The following is a 19,859-nucleotide window of genomic DNA, read 5'->3' as shown; positions in this document are numbered from 1 at the left end:
AATCATCTTCTATTGCCTCCCAGAATTGTTGTAAACAGGAAGCTGGAATCAAACGGAAAGCAAGACTTGAACTGTGACGCTCTGATATGGGATACAGGTGTCTCAAATGACATCTTAGCCACTAGGCCAAACACCCTAATCTTGTATTTAGAAAATTCCAGGCCGGCACCGCGGCTCACTAGGCTAATCCTCCGCCTAGCGGCGCCGGCACACCGGGTTCTAGTCCCAGTCGGGGCGCCGGATTCTGTCCTGGTTGCCCCTCTTCCAGGCCAGCTCTCTGCTGTGGCCAGGGAGTGCAGTGGAGGATGGCCCAGGTGCTTGGGCCCTGCACCCCATGGGAGACCAGGAAAAGCACCTGGCTCCTGGCTCCTGCCATCGGATCAGCGCGGTGCGCCGGCCGCAGCGCGCTGGCCGCGGCGGCCATTGGAGGGTGAACCAATGGCAAAGGAAGACCTTTCTCTCTGTCTCTCTCTCTCTCACTGTCCACTCTGCCTGTCAAAAAAAAAAAAAAATTCCAAGGGATTACTAATAAAACTAATAAGAAAAAAGTATTATAATTAACCAGCATTCGAAAGGTAGTCTGATAGTCTGAGGGGCCAGTGTTGTGGTGTAGTGTGTTAAGCTGCTGCATCTGAAGCCAGCATACCATATGGGCTCTGGTTCGTGTCCTGGTTGTTCCAGGCTGATGGCCTAGGAAAGGTGTCAGAAGATGGCTTAGGTCTTGGGCCCCTGTTACCTATGAGACCTGGAGGAAGCTCCTGGCTCCTGGCTATGGCCTAGCTAGCCCTGGCTTTTGCAGCCACCTGGGGAGTGAACCCATGGATGGAATCTCTCTCTGTCTTTCCTTCTCTCTGTAACTCTACCATTCAAATTAATTAATTAATAATAATAAAAAAAAAAGCTGGTCTGCAACAAGACTGAAAAAAACAAAATCAATGATTTCACTTGGAAAATGTAATAAATAGATGAAAATGGTATTTACAATAGTAAAACAAATTACAAAATAGTTAGGGGCAGAAATAACAAGTTATGCCTGTTAAATATATGCTAAAAATTACCTAACAACATGAAAGAAGGGTTTAATCCATGGGGGAATGGATGATGATTCTGAATAGAAAGAATCAATATTACAAAGATGCCAATTCTCCCTAAATTTTAATACAATTTTAATTTTATGGTTTACCCAGACAATAAGAGATTATATAAGAGAATTTTGAAGATGAATAGTTGGAGCAGTTTTGTCCTTCCAGTTAGAAAAATGAATTATAAGTCTAAATAGTAATTACAACATTATGATTACTGTTTTAACTCATAAGTGGATGAAACAGTTAGAAATCCAGAAAGAGCAAAAATAGGAGCAATTTAACATATTCTAAGTATGAGATTCTAGACCATAGATACATCTTGGGTAACCAAATGAGCTATCTATCGCCCATGAACTATCCATTTGAAAAAAACAAGTTTAGATCCCTACTTTTTAACATCTGTAAAAGAAATACCAGATGCATCAAAGATCTAAATTCATAACAACTTCATACACATACATATATATACATATACATATATATAAAATCAACATGTAATACTTTGAGAGGGAAAGTTTTTACTAAATTTACAAAGAAGCAAAAATGGGTAAAGATTGTGAATAAGCAGTTCACAGAAAAGATAAAAGTGCATTCTTATTATAATGAAAAGTCATTGATTAAGTAATAAAATAATAAAAGAGTGCACTCAATAAGTGGTTGTTGAATACTGAATAAAATGAAAAGGAAATTTTCTATCAGATTGGCAAAGATGACAAACAATTCACACTAGAGTAGACAAAAATGAGCTCTTTAATATTCTCTCAGAAAATAAATAGTACAATACTTTAAGAAGGTAATTTGCAATAGTTTTCAAAATTAAAAATAACTATGCCCTTTTAGGTAGCTATTTTGTTTGCAGAAATTATTCTACAGATATATTATATATACACTGGGATCAGTATAAGGATGCTCACTGTAGTACTGTATAAAAAAAGTCTCAGTAAGGAGCATTCAGTTAAATCTAAGAAATAGGAGAGTTTTCTGTCCAGCCATACAAATGATGCTTAAAGATGTGCTACACACAGGAACACAGAAAGATACTCATCATTATGAAAGAATGGAAAGGCAGAAAATCTCTCAGTAAAAATACAGAGGAAATTCAAACAACAAAATTATTTAGAGAAAAATGGCATGGCCAAGTCATTACTTATCTATAGTTACCTTGAATGTAAATGGCCTAAATTCTCCAATTAAAAGATATGGATTGGGGCCGGCGCCATGGCTCAATAGGCTAATCCTCCACCTGCAGCACCGGCACACCGGGTTCTAGTCTCGGTCGGGGCACTGGATTCTGTCCCGGTCACTCCTCTTCCTGTCCAGCTCTCTGCAGTGGCCCGGGAGTGCAGTGGAGGATGGCCCAAGTCCTTGGGCCCTGCACCTGCATGGGAGACCAGGATAAGCACCTGGCTCCTGGCTCCTGCCATCGGATCAGCGCGGTGCGCAAGCCGCAGCGCGCCGGCCGCAGTGGCCATTGGGGGTGAACCAATGGCAAAGGAAGACCTTTCTCTCTGTCTCTCTCTCTCACTGTCCACTCTGCCTGTCCAAAAAAAAAAAAAAAAGAGATATGGATTGGTTGAATGGATTAAGAAATAAGACCCATCTATTTGCCGCTTATAAGAAGCACACCTCAGGGGCTGGCGCTGTGATGTAGTGGGTAAAGCTGCCACCCGTAGTGCCAGCATCCCATATGGGTACCAGTTTGGGTCCCGGCTTTTCAATTTCTGATCCAGCTTTCTGATATAGCCTGGGAAAGCAATAGGAAATGGCCTAAGTCCTTGGGCCCCTGACATGGGAGACCCAAAAGAGGCTCCTGGCTTCGGATCAGCACAGATCTGGCCATTGCGGGCAACTGGGGAGTGAACCAGCGGATGGAAGACCTCTCTCCGCCCCCCCCCCCTCGCAACCGCCTCTCCTTCTCTCTGTGTAATTCTTTCAAATAAATAAATAAATCTTAAAAAAAAAAGAAACATACCTCACCAATAAAGATACACACAGACTGCAGACTGCAAGTGAAAGGATAGAAAAAGATATTCTATGCTAATGGAAAGCAAAAACGAGCAGGTGCAGCCATCCTAATATCAGAAAAAATAGACTTTAACACAAAAACTGTTAAAGAGACAAAGAAGGGCACTACATAATGATTAATGGATCAATTCAACAGGAAAATGTGACTATAATCAATGTATATACACACAATGATAGGCTGCCTGGCTATTTAAAACAAATGTTAATAGATCTAAAGGGAGACAGAGACTCCAGTACAATAGTAATGAAATATAATAACCAATACCACATAAATAATCATTAGAAATTACTATAAAATTACTATAAACAGCTATACGCCAACAAATTGGAAAATCTAGAAGAAATGGGAAGATTCCTGGACACATACAATCTACTTAAATTGAGCTATGAAGACACAGAAATCCTAAACAAACCAATAACCAAGGTAGATATTGAATCTGTAATAAAGACCCTCCCAACAAAGAAGAGCCCAGGACCAGATGGCTTCTTTTTTTCCCAAAGATTTATTTATTTATTTGAAAGTCAGAGTTGCAGAGAGAGAGAAAAGGAGAGTCAGAGAGAGAGAGAAAGAGAGAGAAAGAGAGAGAAAGAGAGAGAAAGAGAGAGAAAGAGAGAGAAAGAGAGAGAGAGAGAGAGAGAGAGAAAGTCTTCTATACACTGGTTCAATCCCCAGATAGCTGCAATAGCCAGAGCTGTGCCTATCTGAAGCCAGGAGTCAGGAGCTTCTTTCAGGTCTCCCACATGGGTACAGGGGCCCAAGGACTTGGTCCATCTTCTACTACTTTCCCAGGCCATAGCAGAGAACTGAATCAGAAGTGGAGCAGAAGGGACTTGAATTGGTACCCATATGAGATGCTGACACTGTAGGCGGTGGCTTTACCTGCCATGCCACAGCACTGGCCCACCAGATGGCTTCTTTTCAGAATTCTACAAGACTTTTAAAGAAGTAATTCCAATAATTCTCAAGCTATTCAAAACAAATGAAAGGGAGGGAATTCTCCCAAACTCCTTCTTTGAAGTCAGCATCACCTTAATTCCTAAACTAGAAAAAGATGCAACAGAGAAAGAGAACTATAGACCAATATCCCTGATGCACATAGTTGCAATAATCCTCAACAAAGTATTAGCTAATTGAATCCAACAACACATCTGTAAGATCATTCACCTAGTTCAAGTGGGATTTATCTGTAGTATGCAGGGATGTTTCAAAATTTGCAAATTAAGAAATGTGATAAATCAACAACTGAAGATTTAAAAAAACCTATGATTATATCAATAGATGTAGAGAAAGCATTTGATAAAATATAACATCTTTTCATGATGAAAACCCTAAGCAAATTGGGTATATAAGGAACATTTCTCAACACGATCAAGGCAACTTATGACAAACCCACAGCCAGCATCTTATTGAATAGAGACAAGTTGGAAAGTATTTCCACTGAGATCCAGAACCAGACAAGGATGCCCACTTTCACCACTGCTATTCAATTTAGTCCTGGAATTTTTAACCAGAGCCATTAGGCAAGAAAAAAAATTAGAGGGATACAAATTGGAAAGGAGGAAGTCAAACTATCCTTATTTTTGATGACGTGAGTCTATACATAGGGGAACCAAAAGATTCCACTAAGAAACTACTGAAACTCATAAAAGAGTTTGATAAAGAGACAGGACATAAAATTAACACAAAAAAATCAATAGCCTATGTTTACACAGACAATGCCATGGCTGAGAAAGAACTTCTAAGATCAATCTCATTTACCATAGCTGCAGAAAAAAATTAAATGCTTTGGAATACATTTAACCAGAGAGGTGAATGATATCTATGATGAAAATTATAAAATATTCAAGAAAGAAATAGAAGACCTCCAAGATGGAAAAATGTTGCATGTTCATGGATTGGAATAATTAATCTCATCAAAATGTGCATACTACCACAAACACTTCAAAATACCGATGAAATTCTCAGATATAGAAAAAAATGATGCTAAAATTCATATGGAAACACAGTAGACTCCAAATAGCTAAAGCAATCTTATACAACAAAAACAAAGTGAGAGGCATTACAATGCAGATTTCAAGACATACTACAGGGAAGTTACAATCAAAACAGCTTGGTACTGTCATAAAAATAGACAAGTAGACCGAACAGAAGCTCCGGAAGTCAATCAATACATCTAAACCAACTGATCTTTGACAAAAGAGCTAAAATCAATCCACGGAAAAAGTACAGTCTCCTCTACAAAAGGTGCTGGGTAAACAGGATCTCCATGTACAGAAGTATAAAACAAGACCCCTTCCTTACATCTTACAGAAAAATCAACTCAAAATGGATCAAAGATCTAAATATAAGATCTGATGCCATCAAATTACTAGGTAACCTTGGGGAAACTCTGAAGGACATTGGCATAGACAAAGACTTCTTGGAAAAGTCTCTAGAAGCACAGGCAATCAAAGCCAAAACTCAAAAATAGGATTACATCAAGCTGAAAAGCTTCTGTACTGCAAAAGAAATACTCAGAAAAGTGAAGAGGTAACCAACAGAATTGGATAAATACTTGCAAACTATGAAAGTGATAAAGTGTTAACATCCAGAATCTATAAAGAGCTCAAGAAGTTCAACAACAAAACAAACAATCCAGTTAAGAAATGAGCAAAGGACTTGAATGGGCATTTTTCAAAACAGGAAATTCAAATGGCCAACAGACACTTGAGATAATGCTCAGGATTACTAGCCATAAGGGAAATGCAAATCAAAACCATAATGAGGTTTCACCTCATGCCAGTTAGAATGGTTCTACAAACGACAAACGCTCCTGAGGATGTGGGGGAAAGGTACCCTGGTCCACTCTTGGTGGCAACGTGAACTGGTGCAGTCACTGTGGAGGACAGTTTGGAGATACCTCAGAAATCTGAACACAGACCTACCATATGATCCAGCCATCCCACTCCTTGGAATTTACTCAAACCAAAAGATAACCAGCATATGGAAGAGTTATCTGTACTCCCATGTTTATTGCAGCTCAATTCACAATAGCTAAGATAAGGAATCAATCCAGCTGTCCATCAACTGCTAACTAGATAAATTATAGTATATATATACTATGGAATACTACTCAGCCATAAAAAAGTGAAATCCTTTCTTTTGCAACAAAATGGATACAACTAGAAATCATTATACTTAGCGAAATAAGCCAGTCCCAAAAAGACAAATACCATATGTTTTCCTTAATCTGTGGTAATTAATAGAGTACCAAAAAATGTAATGTACTGGAGCAAAACTGACATTTTGAGATTCAATGAGTGTTTTCAGCCCTTGTCTCTTCTGTTGTGTGGAATAGTGTTTTTTCCTTCATACTATTTGTTGAACTCTTTACTCAGTGTAGGGTTAATCTTATGAATGTAGAGAAGATCATTGTAACAGTTAAGGGGGGGAACAGGAGAGAAAGGAGGAAGGGTAGAAGCATGGGTGAGAAGTATCACTATGTTCCTAAATCTGTACAAATGAAAAACATGAACTTTATATATCTTAAATTGAAAAGGAGAGTTTTCTACAGAATTCCCTACAAGTTGAGATATATCTATATATACTAACATTTAAAAATTCAAAAAATACATATTTAAGTGAAAAAGAAATAGCAAATTGCAACAGAATATGTGGAGAGCATGTACTGACATGTGCAAAGGTAAAATTTAGACAATTATGCAACTAAACAGTAATAGCAACTATCTCTGGGAGATGAAATCCATGCAGAGGCGGCAAGGAACTGAGGAAAAAAACTTTTATTTTCTATTATAGGTGTTTGTATTATTTTAGTTTTTAGTAATAAAAGCAGGTATTAGTTATATAAACTAAAAACAGAAAAGGAAACATTTTTGATTTATGTATTTTTAGAAAGACAAAGGATTGATTATATTTAAAATAGGTGTGTATTTATCAGAACTCTATAATTTAAAAATTATTTCCTATCACTTTACAGTATTTTCCTAGCCAAGCCACTTAAGTGGTCCAGTTTACTAGGTAACAAATTAAGTTTTATGTAAATTACAGAGAAGTGTATTAATTCATAGTATAAATTATGTATAAAATCCCATATTTTTTAATCAAGTGAAAATTGACAGTCTTGCAAAGTACTATTAACAAAACTTAGCCAAAGCAAAGAGGAAGTCATGTTTTTCAGTGCAAATCCAGAAAATATTTTCTTAAAATCTTCTGCAATAAGCATGAGCGTGAAGAACCGAGTTATTGCCAGAAGCTTATAATCACAGAAATCTACTTCATGACACTGATAGTGTACCGTCACTGAAATGTAGTCACTGGTATCAAGTATAAAAATGTCCATTTTATGATCCTTTAGTTAAGATAACCATGAATATCTTGGTTCTTAATTAGTAAGAATCATTTATTTGGGGTTTTTAGATGAGATATTGTTATGCTCAGGTACCCTATGTCCAATGACACAGAGGCAAAGATAAAGGCATTGTCTCTGATCAAACCAGGACTATGGTTCAACAATGAAACAAATCATTTAAAATGTCTAAGAATTACTGTTTAGCTTGGTATTCCTTAGCAATTGCAAAGATATTCTCATTTTCCTTAATAAAATAAAATCTAGAATATCTCAAGCTAGCAATGGTGTGAGACTTTCCATTTGGAAAGGCACATCTTGAGCATAGTGACTTTCTTAAAAAATCCAATAACTTTGATATTGCATGCCAACTCCTGTTGCCACCATCATGGTGGCTCACTACTTTAACTATGTTTTAAGTGTGGCATACAACCTTCCCTTAATTTCCTGAACTGTGGAAGAGACATGATCAGAACAGTTAAATGTGACAACACTAAGGCTTGTAACATCTTTTTTGTTTTCTGAAGATTTATTTTTTTTATTTGAGAAGCAGAATGACAGAGAGAGCAGGAGAGATCTTCCATTTGCTGGTTCACTCCCTCAATGGCCTCAACTGCTGTGGCAGTGCCAGGCTGTAGCTGGAGCCAGGAACTCAATGCAGGTCTCCCACGTGGATGCAGGGGCTCAAGTATTTCAGCCATCTTCCACTGCTTTTTCAGGTGCATTAGCATGGAGCTGAATGGGAAGTTGAGCAGCCAGGGATTGAACTGGTGCTCATTTTGGATGCTAGCATTGTAGGAGGTGGCTTAATCCACTTTTCCATAATGCCAGCCCCAGAAGGCTTGTAATATCAACAGCAATAACAAGATGTAGATTTTAGTACAAAACCAAATACCCTCATTTATAAAATATGGCTTAATGTCCCTGAAGTTCCGTGGTAGACAGATTTCTAAAGATGTCCTCTCAAGATTCCATTCTGTGGTTAATCTAACACTAACCTGGGTACTGATGTTAAAACTGGAAGGTTGTTCTGTGTTACCCACATGGGCCAAAATGAGTCTTTAAAAGTAGAATAAGGCACAAGACTCAGTCACAGAATTTCATCAGAAGAGGGAAGCAGGGAACAGATGCGACAGAAGACAGAGAGGGTGGAAGTATGGGGAGGACCAGATTCAGTATTTCTGTCTTTGTTAATGGGAGAAGAGACCAATGAACCAAGGAGTGCAGACTGCTTCCAGACGGGGAGAATGGTGCCCTGCTGACAACCAGCAAGGAGTTGGGGAATTCAGTCCCACAACTATATGGCATGGAATTCTGTCAACAATTTGAATCAGCTCAGAAGAGGGTTCATCCTCAGAGGCATCAGGAAGAAACAAAGTTCTGCCAGCACCTTGATTTTGGCCTTGAGACACTCAATGCAGAGAACGAGCTGAACCTGACTGCACCTGGACTTCTGACCTACAGAAAGTACAGGATCACAAATTTGAGTTGTCTAGTGTCTCTGAATGTGTGGTTATTTGTTACAGCAGCAATAGAAAATTCATATAGTCTCAGACTCATATCCTACTTCCTATCCTTCTTTCATATGGTAGACACAAATCACTAGAATTCCTTATATACAGTTTTACATCTCCTAAAAAGCTAGAACCAGGGCCAAAGGGAAATGCATTATGGAGACACCATTATTGAATGCCAATTTCCTTGATTTGTTATATTTATAAAATTAGCATATATTGATTCAGTGCTAGACACTGAGTCAGTATTTTATTGTTAAAAAGATAAATGTGATCCCTGTCCTCAGGGAGCTTACAATAACATTCAATCAATGCAGCTATCTGTGTTCTGTTTTTATGAAGTCAGTAATGTAGAAAAAACTGTGTACTTACGTTGTTCTTACATTATCATTTGAAAATAGCAGACTACCTTCTATCTAGGCACCAATGTGCGATTCTTCCATTTTTGCCTGTGTGACTGTTTTTAAATGATCAATGTTAAGCATTTAAAATTTTTTTCTTATTATCATTTATGTTATGAAAATTTTTAATGATATGTAAAAGCTAGAAATTGGGCATAAACTTGTGAGATGCTAAGCCAAATGAATCTGTCCAATTCTGAAAAAGGTAAAGAGATTTCATATAATATACATTTGATATCCTAATGTATTCTCTAAGGAAATTATTGCTATCCATAATATAGCTGTGTACAAAAGCAGTACCACCACATCATTAAACAATGAGCCACCTCTTATAGACACTTTCAATAGTAATATTACTATAAGACCTGGAGGAAGTCATTCAACACTTTTCTTTGGTTTCACATCCACAAAATGTTCTTAATGCCAGTCTTACTCTATTAATTCAATTTTTAAAAAATGGAGTTATCTTCTTTAGAAGCAATGGAAATATAGCCTTATTTATTACCCCTAATTACATTTTAACATATTACTCACAGAAGTGATATGCACAAATGTGCCCACTGACCTTCCATATTTTAGTGTAAATTCAATTCTGGAATGTTGCTTTCTTATGTATGTCAAATATCCACATTGATTTTAGTAAATAAATATTATTAATGGCTGCTAATGATAAAATAGTACATAAAACCATTGCAACTTCAGATAGAAGTGTAAAAGTATACAATAAATTCTATAAAGAAATATTGGGAGAGCGTAGTGGAACATTCAATTATTTATATTTCATTGTTTTTCTTCTAAAAGAAAAGAAAATTACCATATAATGTTTACCTATTTTGTCTTTATTATGGAAAGTCTTGCCTTGTGTCTCCAAGCTGTGGAGATGCCATTACAACTACTATGGCAACAGCTACTGTAACTTCAAAGCAAGAGAAAGTAAACCAATAGCTTAAAACACCAAGATTAAAGTTTGTGAGAGAATAGAACCAGGCCCACTACGACCTGAAGCCAGGACAGTATTGGTGTGCAGGAACACACTGAGGAGTATGATGATGTTGATGTGATAGAAACAATGGTGGAGGTTGGTCACATTTATGATCCAATCAGAGAAAGTTTCTAGATTGTTCCTAGTTCAGCATGTTATTCCAACCAGAAGAGAAATGGTTAGTGAATCTACTCATCATCTTTGTTCTTAGATGAATTTAGAATAAAAGACAGGAAAAGAAGTCAGAGCTGAAGAGTTGGAGATGTAGCAAAGTTATGTCAATACTAGTCAGGAAACCAGAAGTGGAGAAGCATGTATTGTGAGAGGCAATGCAGCCAATGCAAGACAGTACAGATGTGAGCAGGTTAGAATTACAGATATGCATCAATGGTGAAACAATTTCTCAAGATTGACATAATTTCAGCCACTATTACCAACTGTGCCACATCCAGATCTATAGAGATTATTGGGCCTATTCAGTGATGGTTCCTTAACCTTGTAGAAAGAATTTCTCCAAGGTGTAAAAATTTCACATGACTAATGATGATGTATTGTTCTCTGTCTGTTCCTTGTATCTCTGTTCTACAAAGTCCACCTTTAGGAACAAGTTCCAATGTGGTTTGTGGATTTGGTTTTCAATAATGGGAAAAAAGAAGCATCTGTGTTTGTTACTGCAACTGAAAAATGACTGAAAAGTCATTATGCTAAAACAGTTATGTTTACACAAGTACCAGGTCCTTGGGCTTAATGAAAATGGCAACTCTTCAAAGGTGCATTTGGAGAAGGAAAAAGAGAGTATACAACCATCACAGGGGTGATTCTGGATAAATAGTCAGACACTCTGCCTTGCTAAATTTCTACCTCCACTTGTTGATGCCTAGAGTCTCACAAATAAAGTTTATAAGCATTTCCAACTATTCTTTACCTTTAAAAAACACTCATTTTATTTATTTGAAAGGTAGATTGACAGAGAAAGGAGAAGAGACACACAGAGAAACATCTTTCATCTGTTGGTTCAGACCCCAAATGGCCACAACAGCTCAAAGTGGGTCAAACCGAAGCCAGGAGTCCAGAGTTCCATCTGGGTCTCCAACATGGGAGGCAGGGGCCCAAACACTTAGTCCATCTTCTACTGCTTTCCCAGCACAAGAGTAAGAAGCTGGATCAGAAGCAGAGCAGTCAGAACCCAAACCAGCACTCTAGTGTGGAATGCCAGTGTCTTGTGCAGAGCTTTAACTCTCTGCACCACACCACCAGTCCCTGTCCTACATCTTAATTAAAAAGAGTTAGTCAATTACTTCCTGAGAAAAGTGTGAAAATCTGAAAACACTTAAAGGAGATCAGATACACAAAGTTGTCCATTCAAAGAGAAGAGAAAGTGGAGACCAACAGAAAATTGCTTGCCTCACAAAATCATTTCTTGTGTTTTCTTCTTCCCCCACCACCCTTCTTTTTATAGCTTTTTTCGATTTCCTCATGTAAAACATGAAAGTCAGAGGTTGTAATCCCTATTTCAAAGAGCAAATATGGGAATCAAAACTTAATAAGTTAGAAAGTGCTTGCAGAGTACCCAGAACATAGCTGGAATGGCAACAAATATCACTTATTTCTCCTCCTGCTTCTTATCTCTGTTTCATTTGGCTTAAGAAATAAAACATTTTCCCCCAAATAAATATGCCACTAAACAAATATCAAGATGATATATTATCATTATGCCTGAACTTGATTTTAGCCCTATGTGCTCCTTAAAATTTTTAAACAAAAGGTGGACTGGATTTGACCTGTGGTGCATTAAGTTAAAATGCCATTTGGCATGCCCACGTCTTATAACACAGTGCCACTTCAAGTCCCAGGTACACTACTTCCAATCCAGCTCTTCGCTAATGTATCCTGGGAGGCATTAGATGATGGTCTAAGTGCTTAGGACCATGCATCTCCATGGGACATTCAAATGGAGTTCCACGCTCCTGATGTTGGTTTGGCCCTAGTCTAGCTAATGTGGGCATTGAGGAGTGAACCAATGGATGGAAGATCTCTGTCTTTCTCAAGTAGATGGAAATAAACAAAGATTTAAAAATAAATAAAATAAAATAGGGACTGGCAAATGAAAAAGCTCAGAATATCATCACACATACAAAAATCATCACATCACACACACAGGAATCTGTTATCAAGTAGACCAACAGCCTGGTTTAAATTCTACTCCCTCTATTCTCTTTTCCTAAACTTCTTTACTAATAGGTAAAATGGTCCTTTGATGCTAATCTTTATTTCCAAACCATAAGATTCTAAGTCCTAGAATCAGAATCAATGTAAAAGATCAGAATAGCTAGAGTAGGAAATACTTTAAGAAAGCAAAAGCTTGTAGCTTTTTCTTTGTTATGGATAAAATGTTTCATAACCTTGTAGCAACTCTTGTGAATAAATATATACCAAGACATTGATGATTATTTCACTAAAATAATCTGATATTCATTAAAATCAATAATGGCAGCCAATATTAAACTACAGCTATCCACAAGGAGCAGAATTTCCCACCCTGCACAGATGAGGCTCACAGAGAAGTTCCAGATTATGGAGTAAGAAACAAGAGTCTTCTAATAGCATCCTGGATTAAGCATACAAATGCTAATGAACACTCACTTCAAATAATTTTTCTTTTAAGGTATGAGTATTTAAATTATTGTCTTTGTTTTACATTCTTAAATAGTGTGCCATAATAATAAAAAAATAAAAAACCAAAATATCAAAAGTGAGAGGAAGCATTTTCAGTGAACCAAAAATGAGAGAGCGCCCACTTTCTCACAACAGAGGAAGGCCTCCAGACTGGAGAATCTTGATGTGATTCTCTAGGCTAAGAAGAGAAATTCTTTTGGAGCTTGGACAAAACTTAATATTAAGCATGAAGTCGAAGGTTGGCTGGGTTAAATGACATTTAGAGTTCTTTATAATATTTTGAGATTTAAAAATTATTCCACACTTAAGTCATTTCCTCTCCTGTATGTATAATATTCCTTCCCCTTTAAGTTCAAATATATAAATACTTACCTCATCTTAGAGAATAAAATCATGTTAGGATCCCTAATTACATCAACTAGAATAGAAAGGGGCAATTTTTTTCATTAAAGGGCCAGATGGTAAATCATTTAGGATTTGCTGGTCTTTGGTTTCTTTGACCAGCAGACACTCACCACTCATCTGAGCCAGTGTAGCATAAAAATAACCACAGATAATACATTAGAAGTAAACTTGGGCACATTCTAATAAAACTTTATTTATCAAGCAAAATAAGAAAAAACAGAAAAATCTATCAGGCTGAGTTTGGCCTATGGTTTATAGTTTGCCAGCTGCTGAATGAGCACTTTTTTCTCTTTGCTTCTCTATTGTTGCTGCTTTCAAATTCTACCACATACATTCTAGTTTAACCCTGATGATATAAACCTCTTTACATCTTAATAGATAATATTTACTGAGAGTTAAATGAGACAATGTGTTGAAAATAAATACATAAAGATAATGCATATGGGGCATTTAGCCAAGTGACTGGTTCATAGTAAGTACTTAAAGAGATGGACGTTTGTGTTCAAAGGAACCTCATTGTTCTCATTGCTCCTCATCTGGTTCCCCCATCTCTATAAATAATACAATACTTGACTACCAAGTTACTCAACCTAGATTTTCAGAAATCAGCTTTGGTCTCCTGTCTCCCTCATTTATAACCTATCACCTAGTCTTATTGATTGTTTCTACAGAATTCATCCACATTTCTCCTTCCTCAATATTAGTTCAGGTCTTTGTTTTCAAAAGATTTATTTATTTGAGAGGTGGAGTGACAGAGAGAGGGGAAAAGAGAAAGGGAAGGAGGGGGAGAGAGAAAAAGGAAATAAAGAAAAAAAAGAGAGGGAGAGAGAGAGAGAGAGAGAGAGAGAGAAGAAAGATTGATTTTTCCATCTGCTGGTTCACTCTCCAAGTACCTGCAACAGCCGGGGCTGTCCAGATGAGTCCAGGAGCCTGGAACTCCATCTGGGTCCTCTTTGTGGGTGTCAGAGACCCAAGTACTTAGGCCATTGTCCACTTCCTTCCTAGGTGCATTAGCAGGGAGCTGGATCAGAAGCAAGTAATTCCAGTAGCATTCCAATACGGGATAAGAATGTTCCATGTGGCAGCTCAATCTGCAACACCCAGTGCCTGTCCCAGCACTTACTTGCTGAAAGATCACTGAAAAGCTCTCTAGCAGGTTCTCCCTGTCTCTTGTCTTCTGCACTTTGGTGCACATATAAATAGTTTTAGGGTAAATTACAAGCTCTTTACCTTAACTTTCAGTGTATTACATGTCCAAGTCTCCAGGCTTATCTCTCCCTCTATCCCTTGGACTCTCTTTCAGTTACACTGAACATAATGTAGTTCCTTGAGCATACCATAACTTCTCCTATCTCTGCCCCCCTCACTATTCTGCCAAATATTAAAAGAGTTCCAATTGCTCAAGAAAAACTCAAAAACATAATCTTTAAATGAGATCACTCATATTTCTCTTGCACATCATATGTTTTTCTAAACTTATCATAAACTATTGAAGTTCTCTATGATTGACACTATGTCATTTTATAGAAATGCAACTTATTCTTTGAAATCTGGCTCAAATCACAACCTTTCCAAGAAATTATCCGAAATCCCATTCTAATAAGAAGTAATCTTTTTGAAATCTTACAGCAACTGATTGGTATAAAATGTACCTTCTCTAATATAAGTTTTTTGATAGTGGATTTAGGATTTGTCTAATTTGAATAATTCTTAATATTCTATTAAATACCTCCAAAATACATTTTTAATATTCTATTAAATACCTCCAAAATACATTTTATTTATTAAAAACACAATTAATTATACTTAATCAGTATTTTTAGTTTATAATGCTTTTAAAAATCAAAGTGCTGAATGCTAATCTGATCACCCACTTAAAATTTTAAGCAATATTTGAATATAATGGCATTTTAACTATCCTTAGTGTATGGAAATATTTCATGGAAAATAGAAGGAAACTCAGTGAGGACTATTTAGGAACAAAACAACAATTATGCTTTTTCCCTCGTTGCACTCTGAAAGCAAGATGGGTCACCAGCAGCCCTACTGGAGCCACCTGCAAAAATCTGGCCAGGGTTCCCACTCTTGCCGCATCTGCACAAATCCACAAGGTCTGAACCGGAAATATGGGTTCAAAGTGTGCCGCCAGTGTTCCCATCAGTATGTGAAGGATATCAACTTTGTTAAATTGGACTAATTCATTTTCCTTGAATGGATTCTTCAATACATCAGCACTATGGGAAGTCATGCTACCTCCATGTACATAAAATAAAGAACTTCAATTTATATAAAAATTATATCAATGACAAAAAAAACTAGCAACTATGAAAGACAAAGAGTGTAAATCAGGTTAAAACTAAACAAACATATACAGTTTTCTTATTCAAAAAGACATTATAAAGTCTTGCTAATACACACAAATATTCACTGAAAAAGCCAGAAAGAATATATATACCTTTATAATTTTTCCAAGCTTACATTTCTACACTTCAAGATAAATGCAAAACAGATGTATATCCAAGAAAAAATAAATATGATTAAAATGACTAAAAATAAGAATCTATTATGTAAAATCTGTGAGGAAATTTTATTAAAGTTCAGACTGTATAACTCAGAATAAATTAATTCATAACTAAATATAAGAAGATTATTCAAATATGAAAAGAATGAAAATCACTTGGTCTTCACCACTATAAAATATAAAACAAAGCCGGCGCCGTGGCTCAATAGGCTAATCCTCCACCTTGCGGCGCCGGCACACCGGGTTCTAGTCCCGGTTGGGGCGCCGGATTCTGTCCCGGTTGCCCCTCTTCCAGGCCAGCTCTCTGCTATGGCCAGGGAGTGCAGTGGAGGATGGCCCAGGTGCTTGGGCCCTGCACCCCATGGGAGACCAGGAAAAGCACCTGGATCCTGGCTCCTGCCATCGGATCAGCGCGGTGCACCGGTTGCAGCGGCGGCCATTGGAGGGTGAACCAACGGCAAAGGAAGACCTTTCTCTCTCTGTCTCTCTCACTGTCCACTCTGCCTGTCAAAAAAAAATATATATATATAAAACAAAAAAGATCTGACTGTAAGTAGAATTATATTCTAAAACATAACTCAAAGAGAGGATCCTTATTGCTTTGAAACTGTGCATTCAGTAATACATGTGATTTTAAAGGAAAATTATTACATTTCCTTAAAGCGATAAACTGCAGTTTTCCATTCTAGTTAGAAAAAAGCAATGGAGTGGTTGGCGTTGTGGTGCAGCAAGTTAAGCCACCACCTATGACAGCAGCATCCCACGTGTGCTCTGGCTCATTCCATTTGAGTATAGACTACTCTGTTTCTGATTCACTTCCCTGCTAACCCACCTGGGAAAGCAGCAGAAGATGGTCTAAGTTCTTCGGAGCCTTCATCCATGCAGGAGACCCGGATGGAGTTCCAGGCTCCTGGCTTTGGCTTGGCTCAGCCCCAGCTGCTGCTGCCATTTGGGGAGTGAAAGAGCACATGAAAGATCGATCTCTCATTCTCGCTCTCGCTCTCTCTCGCTCTCTGTGTGTGTGTTTGTGTGTCTTTCTGTAACTCTCACTTTCAAATAAATAAAAAAATCTTTAGAGAAAAAGAAATCAGCAATGGGCTTCCACACATACCATTTATGTAGTTATATGGAATGCCATCTACCTCACTGTTGGTTACACTGCAATTGTTTTTAAAGCACAGATACCATTGTCCCTCTGCACTCAGGGGGACAGCTTCCAGGACCCTAAGGATAATCAAGTTCGTGGATGCTCAAGGCCTTTGAATAAAAGTCAAATCTGCATATAACCTATGCACTCTTTTCTATATTCTTTAAAATATTTCTAAGTTATTTATAATGCTTATATCAATGTAAATTCTATATGAATAGTGAGTACTGAAAAAAACCTTTCCATATTCAGTACAGATGCATTCTGAAAAATATAGAAAAGTAGAGCTTTATTCAGTTGGAGTTTCTATGAAGGTAATTTCACAACTGACTAAGTTCAGTTCCTTAAAGAGGAACTCAGCTGGGATGACAGCCAGCAATCTTTGGCCATTCATCTGCCCTTTGACACAGAGAGCTCTAGTTTCAGAAGAAAATGACTTTTCTATATGTTAAAATAGGTTGCTTTTAAAAAATACAAGGATGATTAAAGAAATTTGTGTTTATTTTATGAAATGAAGTTTTTTTCTCCAAAAATAAAAGGCAATAAAATTATTTTATACTAAGTCCTCAAATCCATAGTTTCTGCATCTTTGGATTCAACCAACAGTGAATTAAAAATATTTTTCAGAATGCAAAAACAAAAACAAATCGCTCTTTGGATAAAAGTTATAGAAATCACATTTATATGTTAGTGCCAAACTTTTAATGCCTAGAGCAGTATATAATACTCCACTTTCCATTATTTTAATTCCAAGCATATTTCTAGGCTAGAATATTCTAGGCTAGAATCTATGGCCTGTTTCCTAACAGTACTCATATAGTGTACAAATTCAGATCCTATTATGTTGAATTTAAATCAAAAGATCATTTGGCTTTGTGGATAGAAAGACAAGCCAGATACTTACATACTGGTACTTTTCCAACATGGTAAGCCTTGTAACTTTAATTATAAATTAATTCACTTGTGAAGGCTGTCTCTCTCACTGTAACATACATAGCATATGAGGAGGACCCCAGTTAGCACATACTATGTTATTTGTCAAATAGTAGAAATTCAATAAATATTTACTGAACAATGTTATACTAAAATGTTCTAAGGTAATGAATAACAAAGTGTCATGAAAAAAACGCATCATCCTAAAATAAAAATTGCAAGGATTTGTCCAGAGAAGAAAAATGATTATACGTTGGTGCTTTTTAATCTGCAAAGTCTGCAAACACCAAACAGCTTTCAAACCCCAGGGAGACAATTAACAACAGTTCTACCTTTTTGCATGTACTGGGAAAATGAGTTATAATTACTCCAGGTGTCATCACTCATAGTTATACTACTTATTTAGGATTTTATTAAATTTCCAACAAATAACTGCAACTGTCTTTGGAAATCTTCCTAGTAGGTAACAGGAACAGGATTCAGCTGAGTTAAAAGCACCCAGCATAGGCACTGTGATGCTTGGGATGACCTCATCCGCTAAGAGTGCCTGGGATCAAGTCCCACCTCTGCTTCCAACCTAGCTTCCTGGATGCCTGGATGCATGGGAGGCAGCGGGTGATGGCTCAAGTCCTTGAGTCTCTGTCACCCACATGGGAGACCTGGATGGAGTTACTGGATACTGGTTTTAGCCTGGCCTAGCCCTAGCTATTGTGGGCATTTGGAGAATGATCTAGTATACAAAAAATCTCTCTCTCTCTCTCTCTTTCTGCCTTTCAAATAAATAAAAATAAACATTTCTTTAAAAAGTTTCTAGCAGCCCTATATGCTTATTCAGAGTATATGGGAATTTCATGTAAAATGGGCTTTACCTTAACATTGTATTTTTTAAAAAGATTTATTTATTTACTAGTTTGCAAGTCAGAGTTACTGAAAGAGAGGAGATCTTCTATCTTCTGATTTACTCTCCAGATGGCTGCAACAGCCAGGGCGGGGCCAGGCCAAAGCCAGGAGCCAGGAGCATCATCTGGGTCTCCCGTGGGCAGCAGGGGCCCAAACGCTTGGGTCATCTTCCGATACCTTTCCCAGGCCATCAACAGAAAGCTGGATTGGAAAGTGTAGCAGCCAGGAAGCGAACGGGAGCCCATATGGGATGATGGGGTTGCAGGTGGCAGCTTTTCCCATTACTGCCACAACGCCAGCCCCTGCATTTCCATTTACACACTGATGCTCAGAAACCTTAAAGCACTTAATCTGAATGAAATTTGACCTCCTTCCATGTATTTCTCAGCTCAGTATTAAACTCTTTATTGATTAATTATTTACAGTTACTAGGCCTTTACTGATTACTAGCATGGATGTCTCTTGGCTATTTATACCTTCTAATTAGGCTCAATTAAATTAAATAATGCCTATAATGCTAAAGTCCTTCTCTAAGGAATATTTAGTTGGAAGAGAAAGTTTTTTCCTCCTAAAATGAAAAGAACTAATTATAAAAAACATTATAATTATAAAAAAACTATTAGTAATGGGAGTGGGGTCATATAAACAGTACCAGCTTTGGAGCTGTGCATGTCTACTATGAAACTCTTGAGTCTCAATTCTTTGATATGTGAAAGGGAGATGATAATGAATTCACCTCAGGTTGTGAAAATTGAAATTAAACAATTCATGATATTTTTAACTATGATTTTTTAAATTTTTTACTTATTTCAAAAGGAGAGATAGAAGGGTCTTTTCTATGGTTCACTTCTCAAATATCCACAAGAGCTAGAGATGGGTCAGGCCAAAGCCAGGAGCCAAGAATCAATCAGGATATTCCATGTG

The 19,859-nt window shown here is 37.3% G+C and overlaps 1 protein-coding gene and 1 pseudogene across 47 annotated transcripts in view; one reads left to right on the top strand and one right to left on the bottom strand.

Annotated features, from left to right (window-relative positions):
* The window catches only part of RIMS2 (regulating synaptic membrane exocytosis 2), a 718,020-nt gene that overhangs the window by 96,011 nt on the left and 602,150 nt on the right, over positions 1-19,859 (bottom strand). The gene's annotated exons all lie outside the window — the stretch shown is intronic.
* Positions 15,461-15,631, top strand: LOC108176528 (small ribosomal subunit protein uS14 pseudogene; annotated as a pseudogene).

The sequence above is a fragment of the Oryctolagus cuniculus genome, chromosome 6 (assembly GCF_051225735.1).
Source record: "Oryctolagus cuniculus isolate XC-2025 breed Fujian yellow rabbit chromosome 6, ASM5122573v1, whole genome shotgun sequence".
In the NCBI taxonomy this organism is placed as follows: Eukaryota; Metazoa; Chordata; class Mammalia; order Lagomorpha; family Leporidae; genus Oryctolagus; species Oryctolagus cuniculus.
The sequence above is the reverse complement of the archived record's forward strand: the minus strand, read 5'-3'. Positions and strand labels throughout refer to the sequence as shown.